This window comes from Neolamprologus brichardi, chromosome 16 (assembly GCF_056152115.1).
Source record: "Neolamprologus brichardi isolate AB-2024 chromosome 16, ASM5615211v1, whole genome shotgun sequence".
In the NCBI taxonomy this organism is placed as follows: Eukaryota; Metazoa; Chordata; class Actinopteri; order Cichliformes; family Cichlidae; genus Neolamprologus; species Neolamprologus brichardi.
This window is the reverse complement of record NC_142119.1, coordinates 5,884,337-5,899,644: the sequence shown is the minus strand read 5'-3', so window position 1 is coordinate 5,899,644 and position 15,308 is coordinate 5,884,337. Positions and strand designations below refer to the sequence as shown.

The following is a 15,308-nucleotide window of genomic DNA, read 5'->3' as shown; positions in this document are numbered from 1 at the left end:
TGCACAAAGTGTTAGTCAGCATGAAGAAATTTCACATGTATACCTGAACAGTAAAACCAATCCTGCTCAATTCAAATCCTTCTTTTTATTGTTTTCAGTGTTTACCTCTTTACGAACAGACAGGAGAGAGCAGCATTTATAGAGAGCAGCATTAGAAATCGGTCTTCTGTTGTTTTATAATGTGACTGTCCTCTTGTTTATTATTTATTCTTTTTTTTTCCTTTTTCTTAGAGTAATCTGAATCTGAAATTGGAGTTTGTCCTCCCTGCGTAGTTCACGGAACATTTCTGAGGAATTATTTAAATGCATTTGAAGCAGATAGGCGGCTTCTTCCCTGCCCTGTATCTCATCCTCCCCCTCTCCCTCTCTCTGGGTGAGACAGGTCCGCGTCTCTGTGTAATTGAAGTCGAGTGACGGGAGCCCCGGAGGCTCCGAAGCTTTTCTCCCCTGAGTTTGCTGCTCTGCTCTGGGGATTAGCCTAACAGCAAAGGTAGTAATTACTTAGGTGGCCACAGCTCACTGGCAGTATTAGCCGTGTCTCAGCCACTTGCTTTGACACCCACCGCCCTTCGCACCCCCGCCCCGCTCCCCTCACCGAGTCCAGTCCATTCATCCAAAGTAAATCCACCACTGCTGATGCTGCATTTTTAGCCTCCGATTTGCACACTCGGGCCCCGCTCGCGCAGAGTGACTCCGTCCATCAGTATTACACGGGTCTGTTTCCCGCCTTTCGTTCTCCCTTATCACCACGGAAATGAAAGTGGCACTTTTTTACACCAGACTGAGGAAAGCGATGACTAAGCAGAACTTTGGGCCAGCGTTGCCCTGCTTGCTCTTAGTCAGCTCTAATGCCCTGAACTGGAAGCCTCCCGATAAGTTGCTTAGTTCTTGAGTTCCTCAGTGTCCCACGGGTTAGCGGCTAATGCTAGCCGAGATGAGCTTATAGGCTCACTGGCGACAATCATCTGACAGCGAGTCAAGCAAACCTCACTGCTCGGTTTCCCCGACGGCGAGGGCCGAATCGTCGGAGCACCTCCATGAAGTGGAGCGTCCGTTTTAAGTAGATCACTGTCTTCCACGCGAAGGCTTCCTTCTGTCAATGCAAGCACCGATTGGGGTCAGCCGCATGAGTATTCACGTGTCTGTGACACTAACCCACACTGACACTCCAGCTCTGAAGGCAATATCACGTCTAAATCCCCAGTTTTGGTAAAAATGCATTTTTTTATTTGGAGAAAAAGTGTAACAGGAGACTGTAGTTAAACATTCATTTCAACAGCAAACACAGTTTAAAACGCGCCCCCACCACACCTACGTGCACGGACTCCTCAGCTGTCATTATACAGTTCGTGTCTACTTCTTGTGCGGCGTTTTTTTTACACCCTCAAACCTTTTCACAGCAGACTTTTGGACTCGTCACAGAGGAACTTGATGGCGTTTGACCTTAACGCTGGCTCTGCGCCACTGTCAGTATAAAGCATGTAAGTGTGACAGACGGCTGCAACTGTTGAATATAACTGAGCCAGTTATTTTATTTATCTGTAACAAATGTAAAAAAAAATGCCCTACTGAGGAGGTCTTATACAAGTCCTTTCAGTTTGTGACTGATACAGTTTGCAGAGTGAGTGTAAGGATTTACATGAGCTCTCTGGACTCAGCCACATAATAAGATGGATAAACCTGTAATTTTCCCCCACAAGTGCAACAAAGCTCATTGAAGACTGAAGTAAAGTGTTTATCGTGCAAAGTCTGCACACACTGAGAAAAGTCTTTTTAGTCTAAATGACAGAAAACCCTTTCATGGTTGTCTATTGTTGCCTCTTAATGATCCTCCTGTAGCTCGGTTTCAAACGTACGTTCTGCTTCTGTCGCTCTAAAGGTTCGACTTGCATTCAGCACACGGTGCTATCTACGTTTTTTTTGTTGAGAAGAAAAGAAATTGAATTGAATTTGTGCTCTAATGACGCCCGGTGTCATTTTCTACTGGAATTTTTAGACAGTATTGCATAAAACACAATAATATTACAATGTATAAGTACGGTCTGCATCCAGTTTAAGTGTTTACATTTATTGTGTGACGTGAACGCTGCACTGGTGCATCTGCTGAAATATGTGCAGCTGCAGGTATGTAACGCAGTACCTAGTTGAGATTAAGCTCTCTAATGACTGCTTTGCTGTGGGGTCAGGAATAGTTTAGTCTGATTCTATAAACTGATTTAATGAAAAGCTTAAAATGATGTGCAGAAATTTGTGTTTTGAGATCTTTATCCTGCACAAACTGATAAAAACAGTAGATCAGTATCGCAGTATCACCACCTACTGTGACTTTAATAGAAACAGTTTTTTGACAACATCAACTAAGTGGGGAAGCTCTCTTTAAACTAAAAAAACATAGACAGTCGGTGCTCAGTATGTTAGCAGGTGTTCTTTATCTTCAGTCATTTTATTCTTATTTTTTATTTTCAATAAATGTGTCGATGCTGTCAGGAAACTTTACAGGTGTGAAGCTGAGATCAAATGAAGGCTCAGTTCGGATGTGTGATCAGACTATAAGTCAGTAATGAGCCCGGAGTGCTGGTGGGTGTGAATTACAGGCATTTCAGCTGATTCTGGTAATTCTGTAGCGAGAGGACTTTAATGAATGTTAACAGACACACCTGTGATTTTTCCACAGTCGCAACTCAAAATATCTGCGGTGGAAATAGATCTGCAGAACACATTTGTTCTTTATATCGTATTGGTGTGTTGTATTTCTTGGTTATTTTTCGCTGCAAACAGCAGCTGGAGACACACACCGTCGAGCTCATATTTACCTATAGCATTACCACTCACCGTGTAAATGTACCTTTGCTTTGTAAGTGAATACAGTGCACAGTGACTTTCAAAATGCTGAACTTAAGCATATCTTCCAAGTGATAAGTTCTTCAATGCATCTCTCATAAATGTGCCAAGCCATGACACTCGCAGACGATGCTTTCCAATGGGCCGTATATGAAATATGGAAAATGGGGAACAGAGGCCTTTTCTGCCGTGCCAGCAAAATCTCCAAAATGAGCTTTTGCAACTTGAAAAGGGGGGCAGAGGGGGGGTTCTGCACTGCCTGACGCCTGCTATCCATCGCCGTGGAAGAGACTTCGCCTGCAACGCCACTCGTTTCCTCTTAGATAACCTTACGTCCTCTGCAGGAAGACATTCTTCTCCTGCTTTTTATACCGTCATTTACCGGCATCGTCTCTTTATTTTCCCACTACTTTTAAATAAGTAACTCTCACTGCCATTTATAAAAGTCACTATCCAAATACTAAGCGTGCGTTCTTAATGATTTCCTTTTAGATTCATCTAAGCTGCGTGTGCACACAAAAGAATTGATTTACAACCTGCGAAAAAACCTCTGACAAACCGATTAACATTTGACAACGGTGGCAGAGGAATTCAGAGAGGAAACGCGGTCGCAGCCATTTACCTAACAATAAAAAGAAACTGTTGATTATGAGCGGTGCCTCATTTAGCGCCACAAACACAGCAGCACTCTGTCACGATAAGAAATGAGTTGTGTCTGCCTGTCTCAGTGTAATTAGCTTTGATTAGCATGCTACTAATGACTGTAACGGCATGACGTTGTAGTGAGCCTGCACAAGACGCCGAGGTGTGTTTAACAGGCGCAGAGACACTTCACAGCCCCAGAGATGCATGCACGGATTTGTGTCGGCTCCCTTCATCACCTCCCAGAAAAACTCCATTAGTATAGATTCAGCTTCGCCTTTCATTTGAATGATATGGATAGTGAAATGTTGCTTTTGCAGCTGGTTATTCTGCTGCTTCCATGTCATAGGTGTAGAGGAATTTCTTTTGAGGTAATGGAACAAGACGTAGTGATGAAAATGCGATTTTGCCAACAAATGTGTTATATGGAAATCTTTGCCAGCAATACCGCGCTGTGCTTAATTTTAAACATTAGATTTGTACCACATGTAGCGCTCCATCGCAGTTCATATTGCTTTTTGTAAAGGGCCTTGGACTGTACATCTGTCCTCCCCCATTCTCTTTCCTCCCACCTCTCTCATCCTCTTAGGGATGTATAAACACGTTCTCCCTCCCTCTGTCAGCTGTCAGGACCTTTTTCATTCAGCAGAGGTTTACAACCTTGTCCTCTCCCGAGTGTCCGTCAGTGCTACCTCCCTGCTTGACTATACCGAGCGTGCGGTGTAAAAATTCAACTGCTAGATGACAGGAGAAATCTGCATTTATTTCCAGACCTCCTCGTCCTCATATAAACACACAAACACATTCACCGCTCTCTCCAGGATCCCCTAACCCGGCCTTGAATGTGACAAACGGTGTTAGGTTTGAGCGCCCTGGGTGTCCAGGCGAGGAGAGCAGAAGGACAGAGGAGAGGCTTGTGCGAGGGGTGAGATGGAGAGGCTGGAGCAGGGAAAACAAGTGATAAATTTCAGAAGTAAACAGCTGCAAAGAAAAAGGAACCACCGGTGGGTTCTTACTGCTCTGTAGGATGTTCTTGAACTCCTGTTGAAACTTTTCTTGCCTTAGTTGTTGGTTTTTGTCGAGCTTTGTAAACAGAAACTTTTTAAATCATTTTAGCCGTTTCGGCAGTCGTTTAGTTCTCATCTATGTTATCAACACTTTGTCAGTTGATGTCAGTGTAGAAACACAGGCGTTTGTGTCTGCATGTGATTCCCCTCCTACCTGTGTGCTCTGTCGGGTGCTTGAGCATTGAGCACAGCAGCGGTGGTCCTGTGTGCCGGGCATGCTCACACGCCCACGCCTTCGCACACTTCCAGACACACTCAAACATACACTCCCTTCCCCACAGGCGCTCGGTACCTATGCTGTGTCATAAATCAGAGCTGTCAGATAGATTTTACAGCTCCTAGTGAAAAGAGGAGAGGCAGCCACCCAACAACCTTGAAAAGATGGAAGAAAGCAAAAGTAGAGAAGTTTTATTAATATGAAACCTGATACCTGGACCTAAGGAATCTATAAAAGACTGACAGGACAGTTTTTCACCCGGTGCACATACGAAGCAAACTGAAAGTATCTTGGTGGTGTGAGCATGATGTGTTACCACGGTGACCACTCCATCTATAAAAGCACTGTGTGCAATGAGTCCGTATGATGGTATTTACGGTTATTGTGTCTTTGGCGGACTTTGGCTTCCAGAGTTGCTGCCAAAAAAGTTGTTTAGAGCTGGCAACCAGCCCGCTGGGGACGGGTGGGTGGGGGGGATTTACTGCTGCGCTTGGGTAACGTACCCACCATACCACGTACTCTAAAAGCGACGGGGCTGTGTCGATGCAGCTTCCACCACTTTTGCTTTCACTGTGGTGCTGCTTAGAAGAGAGGGACACACTGCAGAGTTTCACTGAGACTCGTAGCACGGAGATAAAGCAAATTATGGTAAATCTTTAAATATAACATGGAGGATATCGACGATGATAATCAGCGATCATAAGCAGATACAGGTTTAGAGGGCAGACAACCACAGAGTAGTCCCAGACTGATTGGGAGTGGTTGCTGAAGGATGCTGGCGATCGCATAAAGGGGTACGGTGCTGCCCCAAAAAACTTGTCTGCAGTTTGCTTTGAAGACGCCGACTTGTCTGCAGACATCAACAACCAAAGCAGGCACAAGGAGGTTTTGGTCCAGCACTGACAGCCAGCAACCTCCAACAGTCACTCAGCAACCAGTCAGGGTGGTTGTCAGCGGGTCACTGAGCGGTCTGTAGGGCTGTGTGAGTGAAGCCTTAGCTGAACAGCTAAAGGTAAACAGTCCCATCTCAACATTATGTTATTTTATTATTATACTGTTAGGTGGGTGTGTAAAGATTCACTCAGACATATTAAAAATCTAAATTTCATGTGGGAACTAAGATCAGTAATTTAAGTTTTTTGAAAGAAAAAAAAACACATACAGTGGTAGTAGTTAGTGACCATGCTTCTGACCCGTGCTGTGAAATGTGAGGATGTAACTGAGGAAATAATTACAGAATCAGCTGGCGTTGAATTTTGATGGTTTACTGTAGTTTTAGGAAAAGACTGGGCGCTGTAAAATACTTAAAAGCAGTCTTGTTAATGGAATAATAACCACCAAAAATCACGAGTAATTCATCTGGGAGCTGTTAATCCATCCAGTAATGATCAGTGTAATAATAGCAATAACAAAACATGCCGGGGCACATTGTTGCGCTAATGATCTGAAGGAGCCGTAGGTTCATTTTTCCATGCTGTTTATTATGAGACCAAAGCAGTTTTATGATCCTGTAACCTCACAGTTGTGTACTCGTGTTGTGTCAGTTGTTCCAGACAGCATTACTCATTCTTTAAGTGGGTATTTGATTCTTGTCTAAAATCTGGGAGGGAAACATGAAGCCCATTTTTTACTATCCTCATCCAGGTGCATAAATTCCCCGATCGCTGGAGGCTCAGAGGACGTCAGTGTCCGAATGGCTGCCTCTTAATATGCAGAGCAGAGGAAAACATGTACATCCAGCAGCAGGGCTCCGGAGGCAAATCACTTCTGGCAGCCTAATTCACTGGTCATTAGAACGGCCAAATTGAATAATGGGCTCTGAAGTAAAGTGTGCATGTATGTGTGTTCATGTCCAAGTCTGTCTGATAAGGCAGGCAGGGCCATGTTGGGTGACCGTACTCTTGTGCCCCCTTTACCTTGGCCCATCAGTTTCAATCAGGCGGGATGACAGGCACTCCTCTTTCTCCCGCGACCCCTCTCCATTAGGCCACCGGCGCCCACACGTGTACTCCATTACACTGCATTACCTGGTCAGTGCCTGGAGACATCACCTCAGGATGCGGCAGAGGCTCCGGGCTGTACGGAAAAGAGAACCGATCCTATTTCTATTAAGATTCCTCCTCATTCACTCTTCCTTGAGGTAATCACTAGCCTGCCAAAGTCTTATTCGGGAAAGTAATGGGATTGTGGGATGGCGACAGTAGCACTCACTTATCTAACTGCATACTTGGACAGTTAACAACGATCCCTGCTTTCCTGCTCCTGTCCCTCTCTAAATTTATTTTGTAAGTCTCATTTCTGCATCTATTCATGGAAATGTTTTCAACCTCATGAACCTGTTTACTATAATATATGAGTTTAGATCTTGTAGGTAGTTAACATGCAACATTATTAAATTCAAGCTATAAAGAAGTAAAAAGGAGTCAAAATTGAAAAACTTTGTTTTGGAATTTCCTTCTCATTTGAGCTGCTCCTTTTAGCGGTTGCCACTGTGCTGCCATCTTGACCAATCACATGACCTCCCTCACTACATCTATGAATCTTCCTACTCTGGTAGCTCCATGTTCAACAGCTCTGCTGGTGGATGCACCATCTCAGCCTCATCTCAGCCTCTTTTGTGTCGATGCCACCATCTCCAACTCGTACGTTCTACCTGCTCTCGCTACAATCTTATAAACTTTCTCATGTTTTAGAATATAGAAATATGACCACAAATCAGGAAAGATGTGGAAAACAGAGGAGTGCATTTTAATGCCACTAAGAGTAAAAACGAGCTATCTTCACTGTTTATCTACAAATCAGAAAAGCCCAGAAAAACGTCTTTTGAATGATTTTCTAATTCTGTAACCTGCTTTTCACATTTAACTTAACGGTCTCAGATTGTCTGCGAGCACCTTTTGCCACATGATGGTGAGTTGGGTCGGCCTGATGTGGCTTGAAATGTGATTTCAGAATAACTGGAGAATCAGACACAAATGGAATGGATAGGGACGGTGGCGCTGCCTGGTGGGCCTATCAGTCAGTGTTAAGGCTGCTGAGAGGGCTGTCTCGTAGGCGGGCTCGCCTGCACCGGCCATTTCCCATGGCCATTTGTCTCTGTCCACTTTCTTTCCCTATCCTTGCCCCCCCTTTTTTTTCTTTTCATCTCTTCCTCCCCCTCGTCTTCGATTGCTCATTTTGGACTCTCAGCCTTGTTCGATCTGCTATTTTTTCTGGTTCTCTGCATTTTCCACACCACCACCACAACACTCTTGTTTTCCTTTGTTCCAAGTATTCCCCCCGGCAAACAAGTTGCTTTAGCAATCAAAACTAGCAACTGGAGTAGACCTGATGGTGTTTCATATTTACGTCTATCACAGTAGTGAACACCTGATTGTAAGTAAACCATTTTTTTTACATATATTACTTTTGCAGCCCTCTAGAAATGTTTTCATCTGTTTGAGTTAAAAAGAAAAGATTAAACAAATCTGTTGGTTATTTACAGATTTTGCAGTTACTACACTTTCATCCATCAATTCAACAAAACATATTATTTTTGTATCAACTTATAAAGCTGATGGTTATTGCTAAAACACTTCTCAGTCATTTCAGTAATTACTGCTCCAGCCTCGTTTCATTTTGGAGGATTACTGTTGCTCTTAATGATCAGCGGGGAAATTGATATCCTTCTAGCAGATGACTAGCAATGAAGCTAAATAATATGTTCGCTTACATTTACTTTTCCTCTTCCTTTGATTACTTCGTATCAAAACAACAGCAATACTTCACATATCAGATATGTTCTTAATTAAGATTTACCAAGATAGCTTTGAATTCCCACGATTCTGTTGTACCAGACTGCAGCACAGCTCTCTAATCTTTCAGGCATTCCTTTTATTATGTGTCAAACTCAACACGGTGTGCCACCGCACAGCTGTAAACAGACTATATAAAGTCATTACAAGCAGATGTTTATTTCTGGTTTCCTTGGAGTTGGGAGCTGTTGGTGCCTATCTCATTCTCCACTTCATCTTGTGCCAGTTCTGTGCCGTTACATCTGTGGTTTGAACAACTGTTTATGTCCTCATTTGTCATGTTAAACACAGTCGGAGAAAAAGAAGATCTGTGACTAAATGAAAAGCCTAAACTATAAGAGAAGCTTTAGATTTTAAGATATGCAAGCCAACAATTAGCACATTTCGTAAACTTATTAAACTTATGAACTCAAAAATCCCCATCAACAATCATATGATCATTGGTGTTTTGTTTGTTTTCTCTGGATTATTGTAGGGGCTTTACCTTCCCGCCTTGAGGCAACTGTTGTTGTGATTTGGTGCAATATAAACAGGGCTGCACATAAGTGGTTCGCAGGTGCGCATTCGTTGAAAATAAAAATAAATAGAAGAGCACCAGATAAGAAGTTGCAACGCGCATTTGCGTACATACGATTTTCTGGAGGAGGACAGACATTTGTTTAGAACTCTTAAAGATGTCGAAGAAGCAAACTCCTTTAAGCAATTACTTTGGTGTTAGAAGGTGTCCGAACCGCAAAAGAAGCGCGTATTCTCAGAAAAGTGGTTGCAGGAGGTGAGCTGGCTTCAAAACAATGAACGCACAGAGATGTGGTGCAAAATATGCCGTGAAAATCCCACTCTAGTGGACAAAAACAGTGCCTTTTATATGTACACAAACGCACGTTGCAACTTCTTATCTGGTGCGCGTCTTTTATTTTGACAGCGAATGCGCACATGCGGACCACTTATGTGCACCTCTGAATATAAATACGATTAGAAGAGGGAAAACATGGCATCCTCCAGACTAAAGAACAGAGGGACCATCTGGCTACTTATCAACGCCCACTTAAAACCCCCGAATTTTTGATAGTATGAGGGTGAATTAGTGCCTATGGGTCTGGCAGCTGGCACATCTGGAAAAGCACCATCGATGTTGTAATCTATATACAGGTTTTAGAGCAACATATGCTCCCATCCAGATAACATCTTCTTCACAGAAGTCCTTGTATTTTTCACCAAGACAATGTTAAACCGCATACTACACCTTTTACAACAGCATGTCTTGTTGAGCGTGGGTCCTAAACTGGCCTACCTGCAGTCCAGACCAACTTTCACCAACCGAAAACATTTGGCACATGAAATGAAAGATGTCAGCAGCTGCTCTCGTAGGTTCCCAGATGTTTACAGACTGTCGTCGAAAGAAACGTGGGTGGTACACAGCAGTAAACGTGGTCCCGTTCCACTTTTTTGAGACATCAAGTTCAAAATGACTTTATTATTAGAGTTTGAACAAATATTAGATGTAGCCTACATTATAATTTGTAACTTGTCTATTCATTGCACACATGAGGATGACTAAACCTTGGCTGAAATTTTAAACAAGCAGGGAAAATCTGAAATGCATCTGAAAACTTTGTGCAGTAATTTAGTCTTAGTGAATTATGCTTTCTTCTCATCTGACTGCGGCTGTACGTGAGCGTCGATTTGCTGATCAAAAGATGTTTTTGTGGTTCTGTGTAACTGATGTCAGCGCTCTGCAGTGAGTTGGTACCCGGAGGCTGAACAGTGAGTCCTTCTGGCCTTGATGGACACAGGAAACAAGCGCGGCCATTTAACCGCAGCCTTCTCTCTGGCCCAGCAGCCCTGCTCGCTGGTGCTGAGGGGAATCATAGCCGCTCACTCTGATGATTTATGACCACACCTGCAGCCAGCCTCAGAGCTTTGCATGCGTGTTTGTGTGTGTACAGTAAAGAAAAACAGAGAAAAAATGACTGTGTGTGTGTATGAAAGGCAAAAATCAAAAGGTATGTGTAGGTTTAAAGAAACAAAAGAGTGAAACTGCATGAGGGACTTTGTTGAGTCAAGCAGAATGCTAAAATTTGAGGCGCTTTGTTTCTGGATTACAGCTTCTTATGCCCGCGCTGTAGTGGAGAATAGATTACAGTGTGCTGCAAACAGAAGTCTGTGTGCTGTTCGGGTGCAGGAATACCATTATCTCTCGCCTAGCCTTTTTGACTTGGCCTTTCTTTCAATCCTCTCACTCCTCCATGAACCTTCACTCTGACTGTATTCTGAAATGCAGTTCCTCATAAAATCCATCAAATAAAAAATTCATATTGAAACTCTCTCCCTCTGTTTTCTCCACCTTTCTCCACTCCCACTATCAGCACTTCATAATGATAAATGACAGACCGTCAGATATTAAAGTCTGAAACACAATAAAAGGTTGATTCTCTCCCTTTTCCACCTCGCATCTCTCCAATTTTAGTTTCATCAGTTTTTTTTCAAACATTTTTTGTAACATTTTGGAGAAAGAAAAGTCTATTGTATTTGCACAGCAGGCATTCAGCTGAGTTTTTGTATTCACAGTGAGGCATTACCAGTGTAAAGATAATAACCTTATAAAAACAGCAGGCTTCATGTTTAACATCCATTCTCTGATTTATAAAACATTAGCAGGAACTGTTTTCATCACAAAGTGAACGCTGGTGTGATTTAGCAAAGGTGCTGAATTTTCTTTCTCAAATGTGAACATTCGCTGCTTTTCTTTAATGTGAAATTAGATTTTAAAAACAAGGAAATGTTATATTATGTTTACATTGGAAACAGCTTCAGTTGCAGCCGTACTGCCAATTCAGTTCATGTCAAAGAATAGAGACCGTCTCGTGATGGGATCGCACCAGCAGCAACGCCCTTCAGTGAGATGATTTCTTACTCCTGAGCAAACAGTCATTACTGTGGGGTTGGTTAGTTCTGACTGTATTTTAGGAGGATTATGGGCAGATTTGCATGAAAATTTGGCTCAATTTTGAGTATATGTGGTTTCAGGGGGGTTTTTTTCTAAAGATTATTGAACATTTAATTCAGGTAAGGTAGACCCTACAATAATACATACAGAGAAAAACCCAGCAATCATATGACCCCCTGTGAGCAAGCACTTTGGTGACAGTGGGAAGGAAAAACTCCCTTTTAGCAGGAAGAAGCCTCCAGCAGAACCAGGCTCAGGGAGGGGCGGGGCCATCTGCTGCGACCAGTTGCGGCGAGAGAAGGAAGACAGGATAAAAGACATGCTGTGGACAACAAGTATGATTCAATGCAGAGAGGTCTATTAACACAGTGAGGCATCAATTCTCCTCCACTTATCCTTATCAGGGTCCCGGGGGGCGGAGCCTATACTAGCTACCATAGGACAAAAGTGGGGTACACCCACTCATCCACCAATCTGACACAGGGCTAACATAGAGCGACAGACAACCATTCACACTCATGGGAAAATAAGAATCACCAGTTAACCTAACTCCACTGACTGCATGTCTCTGGACTGTACTCCCAACAGAAAGGCCCAGATGATGGTGTCAACCTCTTGCTGTGACCTTCTTGTTATGAAGCAACAGTGCTAACCACCACACCAACATGCCTAAATGATTATATATCAAATTGAATTTGACACTTACTTGACAGACAGACACCTACAAAAATACTCACTGCCTTGGTGGTGGTTCAGACTACCCTGGGAACCTCCAATACTTCATTTTTGCCACGGTGACACACCCAAACACTCACAAGTCACATAATTCATCTGGAATATATACCAGCTAAAATATAGTAACACAGCTAGTAAAAAGTCATCCTGCCCTGTAGTTGCTTTAGTAAGATAACATACCAAAATCAAATCGGTGCATCTTTGCATTAGCTACGCTACGGGGGCTCCTTCGAGAGTGAGCGAGCAAGGGCAGTGCCCATTTTTCCTTCTTCTCTCACAGCTGATCTTCAGCATTGGTTCATTACCCAGCCTGTCCTGTCCTGGCACTCCAACAACAGTACCACAGAGAGCCTGTCAGATGATGGCACTCACAAAGGTGTTTGCTGTCATGGTGTCAGTAAGATAAGCAATTTTGAATGTCTTTGCTTATTATACATACTTTTCACTCTAATAGTTTTAAGATAAAACAGTAAACTTAAAGGAATGTTAACATGTAACATGTACACCTGTGTATTGGTTAGTTCTTACTTATGCTGTGTAAGCTCATACAAATAAGTGTAATAATCTCAGGTAGAATTGCGCAGAATTAAATGCTAATACAGTTTATATTGTTTTTGTTTTGTTTTGTTTTTTATATTTCTGATATATATCATTAGTCACTGCTTGTTTGTACTCTGCTCTGGATTCCTGCTGCCCACCAGGTTGTAGACTAAATGTTCTTTGAGACCAAACAATTCCTCCCCCGAGAACTACTTAGCTGAAAAGGTTTTTCTTCTTCTGCGTGCCTGTGCTCTACCAGCAGAAATGTTAATGTAAAGTACAAACCAGCTGTTAGCGTGGTTGTTTCATGATCGCAATGATGTTAGAAAGCAAACATGTGGTTGAAAATAGCCATTTGGTGCTGGCTTAAGTTATATAAACGAAACAATAAAACTAGCTATTTTCTGCTTAAGTTGTTAAGAATTGAAGTGAACCTACAGGCCAGTGGACACTCTTTCAAGGATGAGGATGTAACATCCTGGACAGGGAAGAACGCTGGTTTGAGGGCGGAGTCAAGGAGGCCATTTACGTGACAGGGAAAGACCATCTCTGAATCGAGGAGGGGGCCTAAGGGTACATCTGTCACCATCTTACAATGCTGTGACTGCAGCCATTCCCCAACTCTCTGTGAATGGTACTCATGGCCATTGATCAGTGGTCTTTGATCAGTGGGTTTTGGTCAGTGGTTGTTGATCAATGGTCATGAGAATTTGCATAATTATGATTAAGGAACTGACCTCACAGCCCATTGTTCCTTCAGTGGGCTAGTTTCAGTCATTATGCAAATATACTGTTTATAAGGTTGGGGAAACCTGCAGTCAGCTGAGACTGAAGAAGTCACTTGGATGAGTGACGAAACGTTTCTCCCACAAAACGCTACGTCCAGATGAACAGAATCAACTTTTGGAGATTTATTTTCCTGGATGATTGAGAATGCATCAAGATGAAGTGAATACTAACTTTGTCAGTAGTTTCTCCAATAGACTCTTGAAGGTGAGTCTCCAAACGAACCCATCGCTTTTGCAGGCATTACCAGCATGTATGAGTCTATGGACAAGCATAGCTCCCATTTCTGTTTAAAGACTCTCTGCAGTTTATGAATTGCACACTCTGAAAATGACCTAGCACGCATTTATAACTCTACAGCAAATGTCTTTATAAAATTGTTTTAAGAAGTTTTTTAAATATTTTTTCATTGTTTTTACAGAGTTGCATGAGTTTGGTCAGCCCACAACATTAAAAATAATGAGACTGACCTCGCCTTTTGATCTTTAGGACATGAATCTTAAAAATCATCACTTAACCAGAGCAGTCACTATTACAGGATTCATTTCTCCACTACTGCAATAATGTCACACGCTGCAGTGCTGCATTTAGGTTTAAAGGTCGGATTATAGCACGGGAGACAAAAGATAATATTATGACAATAGTAGATTTATATCTATCTGGAGAGCGATAGATTTTGATAAATTTTTCAAGCAAAAGATTTAGGCTTGGATATCAATTACTGTGCACTCAGGTGATAAAATAATCAGATATATTTCTCTGAAAAGATTGTACTTTTATTAAAAAGCACATTCCAGCATGCATTAGATGGCAAACCAATGAAAAATAGTAAGAAGATCATTAATACCAAGAATTAATCTAGCACCAGTATGATTCTGAAGATTAAGGGCTTTTTGTCTTGGTAGTCCTCAGCAGTGTGGAGATAAGATGGTTCATTGCTGTATTTTTGCAAGGATGCATGCTTTTCTTGTGTCTGCAGGTGACAGGAGCTAAGTGGGGGGGTTGTTTTTAGAGCTTGTCTTGCTCTTGTCAACACAGCAGCATGTCAGGCTGCTGAATGTTTGAAGGGGGAGGCTTTTGTCTTTTAATATGCTGTTAATGTAGTCTGGCTGACAGTAGTAGATTGTCTCACTGGGCCAAAGCACTGGGTGGTGTAACTGACGCTTTCTGCCAACACTGCAAGCTGAAAAATTACGGGAGGCATGAAGTGCTGAATGAATTGCTTTTAAGTAATTTCATCCATCAAAAAAAAAGCAAGATGCAATGTTGTGTTTTTATAACATTTGGAGTTTTCAGGTTCTGCCTGCGTTCAAAGCTTTTCGAGCTACTTCTCGATACTGTCAGATAACATTCAAAGACAGACATGAAGAGAACTCGTAGCCTTTTCTTAAAAGCAGTTTATTTTCAATTACAGTGCAGCTACATATCTCGAGTGAAAGGGGAAGGACTCAAATAAAAGGAGATAAGAGCTTTGAAAATCCTAAAACCTTCCCCAGCTTCTGTACGATCACACAAAAGATCAAACCTTTCATTTGAGACGACAGTAGAAACCTGACTTTACACCTCTGAGCCATATCAGAGGCTATCATGTTGTCATGGGACCAATTAGAAACCATCATTTCATCCGTGGGGCAATTGCCATGCCATCACCGATACAAAGTGTAACTTGTGTCCTTTTTTGCTACACATTGAAGGTTTTTTGTAGTATTTTCTTTGCATTTAAACAGCCAGCGTCTGCG

The 15,308-nt window shown here is 42.4% G+C and overlaps 1 protein-coding gene across 2 annotated transcripts in view; it reads left to right on the top strand.

Annotated features, from left to right (window-relative positions):
* adarb1b (adenosine deaminase RNA specific B1b) overlaps nt 1-15,308 on the top strand; it is a 120,421-nt gene that overhangs the window by 74,005 nt on the left and 31,108 nt on the right. The window lies entirely within an intron of this gene.